General features: G+C 42.9%; 2 long non-coding RNA genes across 2 annotated transcripts; both read right to left on the minus strand.

Moving 5' to 3' along the window:
- Window positions 1-4,200: 4,200 nt before the first annotated feature.
- On the minus strand, window positions 4,201-5,010 carry LOC109939570 (uncharacterized). Its single transcript, XR_002262049.1, has 3 exons — window positions 4,908-5,010; window positions 4,590-4,701; window positions 4,201-4,276 (listed from the first exon to the last, which is right to left on the minus strand). It is a non-coding gene; the product is annotated as an uncharacterized lncRNA (long non-coding RNA).
- Window positions 5,011-5,027: 17 nt separating this feature from the next.
- On the minus strand, window positions 5,028-6,084 carry LOC103627261 (uncharacterized). Its single transcript, XR_002262048.1, has 3 exons — window positions 6,036-6,084; window positions 5,670-5,764; window positions 5,028-5,212 (listed from the first exon to the last, which is right to left on the minus strand). It is a non-coding gene; the product is annotated as an uncharacterized lncRNA (long non-coding RNA).
- Window positions 6,085-15,682: the final 9,598 nt, after the last annotated feature.

The raw sequence follows: 15,682 nt of genomic DNA on the forward strand, positions 1-15,682 counted from the left end.
CCATCATCATCATCATCATCATCATCATCATCATCATCATCATCATCATCATCATCAGCAGCAGCAGCATCAGCATCATCATCATCATCTTCTTCTTCACTTGAGCAACTTAAGCTTTCAATTTGCTTCTTGTACTTCATCTTCTGATGTCCTTTACATGTGAAGTTTATGCCTTTGTTTCTTCTTGACATATCTTCAGTGACATATCAAACACCACTAGCTTGCCAATGACAAGGGCTAGAGTCATTATGCTCAATTCCTCCGTATTGTGAAGGATGGTCATCATGCATGCTTGCATACTTGTTATGTGGTAGCACCAAATACCTACACCGGATAGGAGCACCAAACATGTTTGGTTCTTCAATAGATGTCACTATAATGTTCTATGTGCACCAGATAGGAGCACCAAACATGTCTGATGTTGTTTTTTCAACACAACTCACTTTTGTATTTCGACATAACATTTAGATCTAAAATCTAATTTTGATGATCTTGGACATTTTAGAAAGCTAATAAAAGTCTCCATAACTTGGAGTTGAAGTATTGTTAATTTGATAAGATCCAAAATCATGAGATGCTTCTAATGCAGCCATCTCTTTGTCTCAACTTTGGTGGCTTTACTTTTGTTTGTGTCTTTGCATCTAAGCTTCTACTTCTTGGTGTCTTAGAATCTCCGTATGTCTTTTAGGTCTTCAACATGGCTTCTAATACCTTGCTTTAGGTGTTGATCATTAGTACCATCACTTTGTCTAAGTCCAAGTCCACCTTCTATTCATTTGAACTACATCTTATGTACTAACAAACATTAGTTGAAATGGCCATGTTGTTCATCAAACACAAGAATCCAACATATTGACCATATGATCTATTTTCCTTACTATGCGTGTGACCTTATTAGTGCACGCGACGGTGGTCTCTTGCTTGTGGTGACTTGCTACGATTAGTTACCTTTGAGTCATTCTCACATGACGCAAGCTCGTGTTGCAACGTTGGTCAACGTCATGCTTTGAAGTTGGGAACATGTGGGATTTTCGTGTGTAAGCCCTGATGAGCTACACGCTGAGACCGGCAGTGGAGACACCTTTGGTGCCTCATCCTTTGTTGGAGGTGTTGTCGTGAGGTCTCGTACTTCCTATGATTTCGATTGAAAAACCTTTGACCCCTTGGTCTATGTTGGTGGCATCTATAGATTTTCCTTCTCAAAGGCATCGACGTGAAGACCGCCGCATATATACACAAAGTTCTTTGTTTGGTTGTTCCTTGTCGAGGGCGTCTGTTTCTTGATGTTTCGATGGCTTGTTGTGCGGTGTATTGTCATGGTGGTATTTGTTGTGACTTTTATTATGAGGATGGTCATATGTTTTGGTTATGTGTTGTGTGATTAGTTGTTTCTTCTTTGTTAATACATTATCCAACAAATTTCTTACTTGTGGCCATTTGAGAGAGAAAGTTTCCCATTTCTCTAAACAAAACTAGGAATCCAAGATGCCAAAGCCAAACTTGTTGGTTGGCACTTGACAGTAGTATAATGTTCGTTCAACGAACAAGAACATGAATTGAGTCTAGCTTGTTCAGTTGGCTAGACTAGATATCGAAACATGGCCTAATAAAAGGCAGTGCAGACGATCCTCTTATTTTCTTTCAAATGTAACTTCACCGTCGCTGATTTGGCCTTATCTTGTTGTTTGGACCCTCGTGATATATATATATGAGCCAAATTAAGGTTGTTGATTAGTGGATCTATCCGATCAGTGGCTGGTAGCTAGGGAGGCGCCGAACGATCGGAAGCTAGCTCCAAGCAAGGAGTCGTTAGCACAGCAACAATCTGCTGCATGCCCTGGCTACCACGGCTAGCTCTCGATCCATCGACACGTGCGAAAGCGATCGATCTCGCATCAAGCGAGACAGACGTACGTGCCTGTGTCAGCGTCTAGATCGCTGTGTGTTGGAGTACTCCATATAGTCTCGTATCAGTCAACACCGGGTGGCTGACAAGCTATATATATATAATCATTCATTCAGCGCTAGGCATCGCTGTCTCGTTATCCACCTTGCAGTTCTTAGGTCAAAGCTATTGGCACGAGATAAGCAACAGCATTCAAGGCTGAAAACCTAGCATCAACGCCCATGACGGAGGAACGTATGATTACTTGGGTACTAGCAAATAGGTTCATGTGTTGCAACCGGGAAAAAAAAGCTACTGATATTCATGGAAAACGATAGGATGAATATGACATCCGTTAAATATCAGGAATAATATAACAATGCCGCCCTATAAAGAATAAAAAGAGAAAAACAAGAGAAGGACAATAAAGATAGAAATATAAATTGATGAAAGGAGGAAAAAAAGGGAGACAACGCGGCCTGACACACTACGGGTGTGTTTGGTTTCGCTTATAATCTGTTTATGGATTAAACTAGTATAGTGCCCGTGCGTTGCGACGGCACACATCGATGAATTGACACCATTTGCACTCACTTCACCAATCCAATCAACAATTCATGAAGGTGGTAGTTAAACGTTGACACTCAAAATCTTCGCAACTTCTATTTCAGGCTGAGGAAGCTAAATGCTAAAAAAGCTGAAATCGAGTGCACATTACGGTGTAGATTTTGGCAAGGAGTAATATGTATGATGCTGATGCAACAGACAAATGCATATGTCGTGTATCATCAGGGGAGCTTAGTAAGAAGCATTGCAAAAGTGAAACAAATCAGCTATTTATGTTCAGGCTCCAGACATCCCCTTTTTCCTCGCATTCACAATTTTAGTGAGAAGGATTGCCAAGTTGACCAGTGGGAGAAACCATTCGAGAATTTAGTGGTTTTGAACCAGATGCTCTTTGCTTCTGTATATCACATGTTATCTGCTTCCGTGTGTCTTAGAATTGTAATAACTCTGTTCCAGGCTGTTCTATTTCCATGTACTTTTGACAGTGTGCTTGATTGCGTTGTAAAAACAGAGAAGAAAAGAACAATTTATGTCATCTTGAACTACAATTTCTCCTCATTTGCACAATTCACACTATAATTACTGATGAAGGGTGCACTTTACAACCCAATTAGACCCAAATTCAAATAATATCAATCCTTACATGACTCTTATCTCTCAAATAGGTTCCTCATTGCAGCAATTATCACGTCAAATTTCAGATAATTCCAATTGAAACTACACAATATTCTCTGACTAAAGTCCACACATCACAGAACCGTAGCTTCCGTACATGACGTAGTCCAAAGTTTTGAACTGCACGGAACAAAAATCAAAATGTCAACTTGAGGATTTCTACATATGTGTACTCCTTCTTTTGGACAGAACACAGTTGCAGATTCATTTCAGTTGCACTAAACACCAGACAACATGAACAACATATTACTTGAGTGGTCGATAAGCATTGCATCTTAATGTACATGGTGGATTTGTTCGATGTGTAAGACTTATGTAAAAATTCTTAACTTTAAAAGATGACAACTTACAGAAGTGCTAAAATCCAGTGAGAGCAACGCAGAACAGTAATAAAGTTACTGGAGCTCAAAAGAAAAACTACAAGGTAACATATCGGGGGCCAGTCCTTCAGTAACATCCACGTAGTTCCAGCCTTCCAGGAAATGGCTGGCTCCTAGCAAGCACATCCACTTGTCTGTTCAGTTTCCGGGAATTGTTCTGCAACTGTCTTGAAGTAACTGGGGGCACACAAAACAGACAAATAACAAACATGTATCTATGATTAGAACTGCAAATCAATCTGGGAGTGGCCAGGATTTGGCAACCTGCACAGACACAGGATGACCTGAACCCTCCTAGCATCTTTTTTTCTTTTTGCTCCCTTTTTGTTATTAAAAAGGTTCTTCTTTGCTCTTTTTTCCCAATAAAAAACCAGTAAATGTGTTTTGGTAGAACTTTAGCAAAACCATAATCCAGGAAAAATGACATGGACTGAACTTTGTATTCGAACAAGAAATAGAAGACGCTTTTACTTACATGTCTTGGTCATGCTCATGCTCCAAGGCGAGTCTAGCCATGCATAGGAAAGCAGTGTCGACGTTGTGGTCCTCCTTCGCAGAGGTCTCGAAGTATGGAATATCGCCCTTGGAGGCGCACCATTCCCTCGCTTTCCTGCGGGAAAGGCAAAGAGACTGCAGGGTATTTCGAATCTATATATATGAGAAAGCTTGCGCATTCAGGAAAACTGACCATCTGTTTGCTCCCGTCATCTAAATCAATCTTGTTCCCGACCAAAATGAACGGAAAGCGCTGAGGATCCGATGGGCCAGCCTGAAAGGGGGACAAGATGGTGAATCCTTTGGTTAGCGTTAGAGTACTCAGATCATGCAACACGCATGCACTGCACTTAATAACGAAACCGAAACGTAGGCAAGGTTCTGCCGGTTTTCTTTTATTTTCTTTTGATTTTGGATGTAAAAATGAAGTCTATGTAAATCATAATGAACTTGTCGTGGATGAGACTATACTGACGATCATCTGAATATTTATCTTTATCTTTTGTATTTTATTCTCAACCACATGAGTAGCTGCTATTGTAACCAGACATCCAGAAAGATACATGCTCGTGGGAGCTGTGGCTTACTTGATTGAGGAACTCATCATGCCAGGTATCGAGCGTATTAAAGCTTCTCCTAGTAGATCCATATCTATATTAGAACCGCAAATCAATCTGGGAGTCGCCAGGATTTGGCAACCTGCACAGACACAGGATGACCTGAACCCACCTAGCATCTTTTTTTGCTCCCTTTTTGTTATAAAAAAGGTTCGTCTTTGCTCTTTTTTCCCAATAAAAAAACCAGTAAATGCGTTTTGGTAGAACTTCAGCAATACCATAATCCAGGAAAAATGACATGGACTGAACTTTGTATCCGAACAAGAAACATAAGACACTTTTACTTACATGTCTTGGTCATGCTCATGCTCCAAGGCGAGCCTAGCGATGCATAGGAAAGCAGTGTCGACGTTGTGGACCTCCTTCGCAGAGGTCTTGAAGTATGGAATATTGCCCTTAGAGGCGCACCATTCCCTCGCTTTCTTCTCCGGAACCTGCGGGAAAGGCAAAGAGACTGCAGGGTATTTCGAATATATATATATGAGAAAGCTTGCGCATTCAGGAAAACTGACCATCCGTTTGCTCCCGCCATCTAAATCAATCTTGTTCCCGACCAAAATGAACAGAAAGCGCTGAGGATCCGATGGGCCAGCCTGAAAGGGGGGACAAAATGGTGAATCCTTCGGTTACCGTTAGAGTACTCAGATCATGCAACACGCAGGTTCTGGAGCAAACGGATGGCCCATCGGATATTCTCTAGTCTATTCAGTTTTATCAGGAGGAAGTACAACTGAATCAGACCCTATATGGCCAGCTCATTCCTACAACTGGGGCATTTTGCTATTTGCAAAATGTGTAGATTTCTATTTAGTTTTATATGGAGTAAGTAGAACTGAATCAGATCCTGACACAGCAAGACACATGGTTGAAGTTGAAATTGAGGAAGATATTGCAACTGAATTTTGCAAAACAGTTTAAGGAGCATGGCGTACAAAGTAGTTTTGAATATTTGAATCAAAACATGCATCAGTCGCTCCAACTTTCGCAGCACATAGAGAAGATCATGATTGGACGATAATAAACAATCATTTAAAAAAGATTTGCATTTACCGTACAAGTAGAAGCAAGTCGTCATCCGCCACACTGTATCAAGCAAGAAAGCATAGAATTGCTGCTATTTGTGGACCACAAAAATCCAAACGTACCTGCATTTTTTGCAGCAAGAATACACATGTATGTCCCTAGCCATCACTGACCAGAGCAACATATGTAAGGAAGAAACGTTACTTCTGAAAATTATAGTTTATCAATTAGTACTACTAAAACAAAAAATGTATTTCAAAACTTGATGATCACAAGCTTTTATCAAACCAATAGTCATGCTGGTCTAAAGTAGGCATTAAATTCGCATCAAAGGGGAGATGCCGCATAGGTAGAAACACCACAGATATGATCCAAAGGGAGGAGGGTGCATACCTATAGCCATTGGAGAAAGCGCAAAACATGTCGTTGCAGCGTGGGCAAGCTAGCTAGTTCCCATATATCTAAAAATCTAACCTGCAGAATAGTTTGGTGTTCGCAGGGTCATATATTTCTGTAATGATTAATCATTCAAGGGTCTTACATGTCACAGACCCACTTATTAGCTGGCTTTTATACAATTAGATAGTTTCATATTTGTGTCAGTAGCACAGTGCTCTATATTTGGACCTGATATTTACATTTCTAGGGTGTGTGTTATTATTGCATGTATTATGCACCAGCTTTGGGGTTCTTGATGTTTGCTGTTGGTGTAAACTCAAGCGCCAAGGATTTCACTGAAGGAATAAAAAGGTCAGATGCTATTGCTGCGGGCTATATCGGACAGTTTGTCATTAAGCCTTTGTTTGGATTCCTTTTTGGCACTCTTGCAGTTGCAGTTCTTATCATCTTGCTGGTACTTGGTTTAGCAAGTCAGACGACGTAAAGGCACTACAGAGGACAATATCTTTTGAGACAGGTGACGTCCTCTCCTATACATGAGGATATGCTCTTTCTAATTTGTTTTGTTGCCTTACTGGTATCTCTTGATGCAGGAATGCAAAGCAGCCTTCTTGCTCTTGCTTTAGCAAATAAGTTCTTCCCAGATCCACTACTACCACGGGCACGACTTTGTTGAGGTGTGATTATCCTCATATTTGAAGAATTTTCACTTATTATCATCTTTGGGCTAACCATTTTTCCTTTTACTTTGTATCAGTTCGTCAAATCAAATTGTAGTATGCTTATGTGCCTTATTGGCTGGAACTTTCCTGTTTTCAGCTATCTACTTAATCCATCTAGAATTGTACAACCAGGTGATATATCTATCTATTATAGGCGAGATATATATGATATGCCAAAAGAAACCCTTCACCATAACATGATTCTTTCCTCTCACTGACAGTTCATGTTTGACCAGCAATCCTCTATAAAGGTATGGAGCTCAGATACCCAATCATTTTTTAAAACATACAAGGTGCAAAAAATGAAAAGAAAATGGAAACTCAACACATGTTTTTATTTGATCATTGGCATGAACCTTCATAATCTCACCCAACAACAAGAGAAAAGATTTCAAACCATTAACTATGTGTTAGCACCCTACCATCATATATCTAAAGAGCCGAGGTATGAATTCTGACCAAAAGCGCTGCATATACCTTTCTTTTTTTGTCATCCAGAGGCTAGACCCAAACGCTAGTAGAGTCCACATCATTAGTAGTTACTAAATAGGTGGGTTGTGATGCACCTGCATCAAACAAAATATGTGAGTTCCAAAGTTTCCTATCACTCATTTGACTATGTACAACTCAATGTCCAGCCCATCTGTCCATGTAAGGTACAAGGTAGTATGCTGATCTATCATAATTTCATATTTAGATTTGTTAAACTATCTGGTAGATCATACCATCTGAGTTCCAATGTGTTAGCTAATTTAATTTTGTACCTTAGTTTCTAAAGTAGCGTATATGAAAGAGTTTTGGTTGGTATTACACAACATGGGATATTTAATATTTGAGTAGAGCAGGACAATTCTCACAAGATTAAATTTCATTTAAAAAACTAACTCGTAGCACAGATTCAGAGATATGGCATGTCGGATCATAATTCCAGAACATGAGATTACATTACGATTCAGACTATAAACTTGGCTAAGCATGCAACTCTAGAATCTAAATCCAAAATCAACCTTTATACAAGCTCGATCCAGTAGCACAAAAAGAGAGAACAAGATTACAGTTTGTACCTAGCAAATAATTATGACAAGGTCATGAGGGTCAAGTTCACGGCGATAGTGAAAACATCAAAAGACAGAGACACCGTCAAACATTCAAGTATTACGTGAATATTGAATTTGTTCCCAATATCAAGTTTTCTTTCATAATGCAGAATTTATAAAACCAGGCATAATGTGTGGCGTCTGTCAGACCAGGGTCCAGACAGGAGAACACACAACGCACGGTGATGTACCTGGCCGGCGGTGCAGAGGAACGGTGAGGACCTTCATGACTAATGGCTTCGTGTGTGGTGGTGAGCATAGTGGCGTGCTGATACACGGATATCCTTGTGCTGGGTCAGGAATTGTTGGTCAGCTATCTATTTCTTAGATTCAGATGCACATGTACATAGTATAAGTAGCTGCTAAATTCCTTAAAATAAATGGAATAATTTGCGCAGCTCTCCAGAGCAAGCGTACAGGAAATTAAGACACGAAAAATGGATACAACTGCTAAATTAGATATCCAAATACATACCACACCATGGATGATAGATGGCCTATGATGGGTTGATCTTCCTCTGTTTCCTGGTCTGGGAAATTATTCTTCCACTCATCATAGAAGGGTGTTTCCAGGATACTGCTGTGGAGCATCAGGCCATCTAGCACGTAAAATATACAAGTAATTAGAAATAGACGGAAAGGGAAGAACAGTTACAGTGATGCATGCAACGTATTTGAGGAACGGTGAGGACCTTCATGACTAATGGCTTACTATGTGGTGGTGAGCATAGCGGCATGCTGATACACAGATATCCTTGTGCTGGGTTAGGAATTGTTGGTCAGCTGTCTATTTCTTAGATTCAGATGCACATGTACAGAGTATAAGTAGCTGCTAAATTCCTTAAAATAAATGGAATAATTTGCGCAGCTCTCCAGAGCAAGCGAACAGAAAATTAAGACACGAAAAATGGATGCAGCTGCTAAATTAGATATCCAAATACATACCACATCATGGATGATAGAGTGGCCTATGATGGGTTGATCTTCCTCTGTTTCTTGGTCTGGGAAATTATTCTTCCACTCATCATAGGAGGGTGTTTCCAGGATACTGCTGTGGAGCATCAGGCCATCTAGCACGTAAAATATACAAGTAATTAGAAATAGACAGAAAGGGAAGAACAGTTACAGTGATGCATGCAACGTATTTGAGGAAATGCCACCACCCTTCATAGCGGCATAGAAACTACAGGCGAGAGGCAGAACCGTGCGCCATATACTGTGGACGCCTACGATAGGGTCTTAAGGAGTAGTATAGATTTAATTGTGACAATATTTCAGAATTTAACCATGACAATATTATTTTGACAAAATTCATGCAAAACAAGAAATCTAGGAATCCTGGAGCCTGATTCAAAAACAAATACATTGCCAAGTCATAGATAATTCCTTGAAATAGTTATCGATTCTTTTGATGTGTTGTTTGTTTGACATCTATGTCTACTTCAGCATGTATTGTTTGATGAGAACTTTATTTCTCTCTCTCTTTTTTTGTGTGATACAATAAATTGTAGACCGTAATGGTGTTATTTTGCCTAACATGACTCATACAGCTTGCACAGTCGCTAACCAACAAGAAGTTACCAAGCATGCGCAGAAGCTTTTCTTGATTGAGCTGAAAAGCTGCCAGTGGAGCTCCAAATTGCTTTCTTTCCTTCAAATACTTATTTAGAAAAAGATTGTGATATAGTCGAAATCTAAAATGTGCGAGCATGTGGAAGCGTGCGAGCATGTGGCATGGCCCGTTGCGTACCTGGGTGAGGAGGCTGAGCAGGTGGCGCTTCCAGAGCACGTCGTTGTCTTCGGTGGAGAAGGCAGGCGGTGATGGTGTCCTGGCCGCCGAGGTGGAGGAGGAATGGTGCCCAGAAGGTCTGGATGCGGTGGGTGCGCTCGAAGCAGATGGAGTACGCGAGCAGGTAGGCCAGCTATAGAAGCAGGATCAGCACGGCGGAGAAGAGGAGAGACACCTGGTGGAGGGCGGGACTGCGAGCACAAGCATGCGGATCTCCCAGTCATTCCATGTTGCCAGAAAGTTGTCCTTATATGTTGCCAGGAAGCGTCTGGAATCTGGATCACAAAAGAACCAGCAGCAAAGACCATCATATTCATGCTCGCTTCATCATGCAAAAGGAATAAACTAATTCTTCAAATATTCTAGCATCCAACAAAGAGGCCTTTTGTGTACTTAACAAAAAAGGGGTTTTGATACTAACTGCAGAACTATGAATATTGTCCCTAACAGCTCCCGCAAACTCAATATCCAGTCCAATCCACCAGAACCGATTGCTCCATTTGGCTGTGTTTAATACACCCAATTGCCCCAGTTCGTCATAAAAAAATTGCTCAGGGGAGGCTCAGCACACACAGCCATATGCTTCCATGGAATCTACACCCTGGAGCATTGACAAAGCCCAACAAAGCTTGAATCCAGAGCTTCACGATTCTGCTGAGCCACACTGTGAGAACAGAGAAGCACACAGGCCAATAGCAGTTCAGCTGTCTGGAACAGCAACCACTTCCACCACAAGTCGACATCAATTCACCAATCTCTCCGTCACAATCAGCTCAATTGCTCGGATTCAGCACCATTACCACCAACCCGCGCGAGCACCGGACTGAATGGAGCAGCACCCAGTTGGAGGAGTAGAACGACAAGAACCTCGTACCTAATCACGCGGCGACGGCGACTTCACGTCTGGATTCCGCCCCGTGGCGCTCGCTTCGGCGGCCTCCCGATCCAGGGACGGCGCTCGGCTACGCCCTCCGGATCCTTCGGCATCTGCGCCCCCCACCACACCGATCCCACCCCACCCCCCGCCCAGGAGCTCATTAGATTCAGAAGCGGGAGCGAACAGCGAGCACGAGGACCCCGCGCGACGGCACACGTACCTCGGAGGTCGGCCTTGATGTCGGTGAGCACGCAGGCGGCGGCGGAGTGGATCACAGTGCGAGCGCGGACACCAGCGACTGCGACGGCTGCATGGTGTGGCCTACCTGGCAGTGACCCGGGGCGGCGCAGGAAGGGGGCTCATGCGGAGGAAGGGGAGCCGCGGGGGAGGGAGCTTGCCGCGGGGGAAGGAGCTTGGTGCGCGGGCAGGGGGCGCGGGCTCGCGGGCGAGATACCCGGCGCCGATGGAAGGGCGAGGATGGGGGCGCCTATGGAAGGGATCGCGGCGGCGAGGATTGTGGGGCATTCTAGAATGGCGCACATTAGAGCTCGGTGAGCGGGGCGGGGCGAGAATCATGGGAGCGGGGGCATGCACACACTGGTGGACGCACAGCAACCACTTCCACCACAAGTCGACATCAATTCACCAATCTCTCCGTCACAATCAGCTCAATTGCTCGGATTCAGCACCATTACCACCAACCCGCGCGAGCACCGGACTGAATGGAGCAGCACCCAGTTGGAGGAGTAGAACGACAAGAACCTCGTACCTAATCACGCGGCGACGGCGACTTCACGTCTGGATTCCGCCCCGTGGCGCTCGCTTCGGCGGCCTCCCGATCCAGGGACGGCGCTCGGCTACGCCCTCCGGATCCTTCGGCATCTGCGCCCCCCACCACACCGATCCCACCCCACCCCCCGCCCAGGAGCTCATTAGATTCAGAAGCGGGAGCGAACAGCGAGCACGAGGACCCCGCGCGACGGCACACGTACCTCGGAGGTCGGCCTTGATGTCGGTGAGCACGCGGGCGGCGGCGGAGTGGATCGCAGTGCGAGCGCGGACACCAGCGACTGCGACGGCTGCATGGTGTGGCCTACCTGGCAGTGACCCGGGGCGGCGCAGGAAGGGGGCTCATGCGGAGGAAGGGGAGCCGCGGGGGAGGGAGCTTGCCGCGGGGGAAGGAGCTTGGTGCGCGGGCAGGGGGCGCGGGCTCGCGGGCGAGATACCCGGCGCCGATGGAAGGGCGAGGATGGGGGCGCCTATGGAAGGGATCGCGGCGGCGAGGATTGTGGGGCATTCTAGAATGGCGCACATTAGAGCTCGGTGAGCGGGGTGGGGCGAGAATCATGGGAGCGGGGGCATGCACACACTGGTGGACGCCCTCGTTACCGTCTTATAGAGTAGTAATAGATAAGCGATAATTGCACTAAATGTCCAGACTATTTCTTTGTTTCTCGTATAATTGACAGTCCACAGTTAAACTAGATAAGTGAAAATAGAATAATCACAATAATCGTTATGTTTTTTAGAATCTAATAAAGATAGTAGAGAGAAGCAAAACCAAACCGCGCCTACATCAGGCATGGGAACGTGAGCGGACTGCTCTGGCTCCCGTATGGGCCACCACCGCCCTCACTCCCTCAAGGCCCAATAGCAAAGACGCCCCACAACAAATCAGAAGCAAAGGAAAGTAGTCGGCGAGATGCTCGGGTCCGATCGGTTGGACCCGATGGTTCGCACCTTGCGACGCACATAGGGGTGAGCATTTTAAAATAAAAAACCGAACTCGAACCTGAATCAAACCTCAATAGATTGAATTGTCGGTTTATTCAGTTTTTCGGGTTCAGGTTCGATTTCTATATGTGCTATATTTCAAGGTATGAGTTCGGATTCGGTTACTAAACTTTAAAATCCAAATAGATCTAATAACCCGAAATATAAAAAAGCTCTTAATATGTGATAGTATTATTATATGATTTATGAACTTATTAGATAGAAATAATGATATCATCTTAATAATAATATATATATATTTGTATGCTAATTTTTATAGTCACTTGTTGTAGTAATAGTACTTTCAATTAATTATTCATTCTATATATTTTAACAAAATATATTAGTCTCTCTACAATTCGAGTCTATTCAGTGGACCGAATAAACCGAACCAAAATTGTGAGTTTATTCGGGTTCGGTTCCTAAAATATTTTTAAAAATTTTGATTTTTATTTTTTAAAACCAAAATTTTAAAACCCGAATAGACTTAACCGAATTACCTTAATAGACCGAATGCCCGGCCCTACTCGCACAGCCTGCCTAACCCCTACCCGTCGCCCGTCGCTTGGCCGTGCTTCCCCGCCCACTTGTCTGCGGCGGCGCGGCACGGCACCACCGCTAGGCGGCGTGCGCGGCTGCCTCCTGCACTGCTGCACCAGCGCGTCGGGTACACGAGGCAGGCCTCCACGCCATCGAGATGGCACTCCAATCGCCCACCAAATCAGTCCTCACGGTTGATGGAGCCACCACCACAAATCCTTGGTTCCTTGCTCTGTCGACTCAACCACAAGCCGTGGGCCATGGATGTCATGGACATCATCCATTGCTAAGAAAATTAGCTCCTCTTCTTCCTCTCGTAATGGAGCTGTTAGCTACTCACAGTCTGCGTTTCAGTTCTGATAACCGATGTCCAGATCCATAACTTCCACTTTTTTTTTATGTTAGTGGTATCAACTAGCAAGATGTGTGCATGACAATTGACATACTTCGATTGACGCAGTTTGGAATGACAGGGCAAGGTGCTTTGTGTCGTAAAACACTAGTAGCATGGATTCTTCTAACTTGTTGCAAGAATTATTCAGTTTGGGATGACAGGACAAGGTGCTTTGTGCAAGCAGCCGCGCGCCAGCCAGCTTCTAAAACTTCTAGGAATATGCTGTTAGTAGGCCGGCGTTACTACATTCTCAGCTCTCTCCTTTCGAATTTGCACTTCATTTCAGTTTTGATTGAAGTCATATTTTTCAAAGTTTAACTAAGTTTAGAAAAAAAAAGTGAGCATCCATAAGGTTACATAAATACATCATAAATACATACTTTATGGAGAAACTAATGAAATTAATTCGATATTGTATATATACATTTTTATAAGCTTAATTAAAGTTAGATAATTTTCACTTTAAAGAAAAAGTGAAGTATAACGTAGAACTCATATGAAGTAGAACTTGGAAAATTATGTGGTGCAAACCTCACGTTAAAAAAAATGTACTTCAGCCATCCACAAAAACTCCTAAACTTGGTATATTCATAGTTTATCCGTAACTAGTTTGGCGGGCGGTGTAGCCCGAGAGAGTTGGATCCAGTCTAATACTTAGTTCGTTGCCGCTCAGCAGTGTTCATTGCACACCAAAATCACAAAACGATAACACGAGGGGCCGGGGTGATGCTTCAATCATCTTTGAATTCTCCCCAAACGATAGGGTCCTGCGAAAGCAGACAAAGGAACATGACTACACCACCCCAACTTTGCGACTTGCGCACCAGATCGAAGGATTCGGCATATCATCTAATACAATTCTTAATCAAATAGGGTAGTATTAATTTCCAGTGGGACAGTGGGTTCAATCGACTGCATGATGGTTCAAGATTCAACTGAAAAACCTCTCTTCTATATCATCGGCTGATATTTTTTAGTGAGTAAATTACATTTATCATGCAACGACTTGGCAGTTGTGTGCAGATTAGTCTAACAACTCGTGAACTGCTCAAAGTAGTATAATAGCTTAGCAAATCGGTATATTTATGACACAAACACGTTGGAAGTATGATAAAAGATATGCTCGCGTACTAGATGCTATGGTTGATGGCATGTTACGGCGCGTGTATTATGCGTGAGGTTAGCGTGGAATAGTTTAAATTGATTGTTGCAATTATAAGATAGACATTACGGAGGAGGTGTTCCACAATATGGATTGAGAAGTTGGTGTCGTTCCTCGTGAATACACAGTTATTGCATAGTATTGTTTCTCTTGAACTCTAATCCTATGTTCTAATAATATCAATGTAGAGTTTCACAAGAGGATGATATCTGGTTTACGACATTAATCTAGTTTACTAACATCTATTCATAAATTTTATGGCTGGAGCTATGGTGTACCTCTATTTTTGTAGCAATTACTTTGCATTGGACCTGTATTATGATTGTACAAGATTGTATTTTCACGGAAAGGTGATCAGTAATTCTCAATATGCCACTACAATTTTACCCAGTACATAATTTGCCATAGTAAATGTTCTAATCTCTTCTATACCACTCGAATTCAATTTCTTATCCTTCCATGTTATCGCTAGTGGCATAGAAGGGGTTAAAACATACAATTTTCTTACCTTTCTATGTCATTGGCGATGGTATGGAAGTGTAAGAAATTGCATCAGAATAACATAGAATGGACTAGAATATTTGTGATGGCAAATAAGGTATTGAGCAAATAAGTCATAGCATAGGGAATTGATAGAATTATAACCATGGTCTGTCGCGTGAATATTGGTACTCAATATGGTTAATAATTGTGCTAGATGGAATATTATATATTTTTCATCTAAAATAGAAGTTGAAAAATTTTGGTGCAAATGTGAGCATCTTTTGTAAATACCAACCAATCTATTATTGGTTCAAGTTTGGTTTTAGATGTCCATATTAGTTGAATTACCTACTAATTCTATTGCTAACTAGTTAGTTGCGGGTACATCACTAAGTATTATATACAATTTCTTTGTATAACATAAACCAACATGAGCCGCAGTAGTTAGAGTTGAATGCTTTGTTCTTAGAGACCATAGTTTGAATCCTGGTGGACGCGCCTTTCCTGATTTTTCGTGATATTTCAATGAGCGTGTGAGAAACTTTGGTGACGCTAGGGCTGGACGAAATGCTCGTGGCTCGCTGGCTCGCTCGGTTCATGGCCAGCTCGGCTCGGCTCGGATCGGCTCGTTTGAATTTTTTCACGAGCTGAGCTGACATCCTAGCTCGGTTCGTTAACGAGCCAGCTCGGTTCGTTAACGAGCCAGCTCGCGAGCTAAACGAGCTACCATATTCCAGCAAAACGAAACTATATGCATATCATTTACAGAATAATTGATGAACATGTTATATATACGTGAGGTGT

Source organism: Zea mays, chromosome 5 (assembly GCF_902167145.1).
Source record: "Zea mays cultivar B73 chromosome 5, Zm-B73-REFERENCE-NAM-5.0, whole genome shotgun sequence".
Lineage (NCBI taxonomy): Eukaryota > Viridiplantae > Streptophyta > Magnoliopsida > Poales > Poaceae > Zea > Zea mays.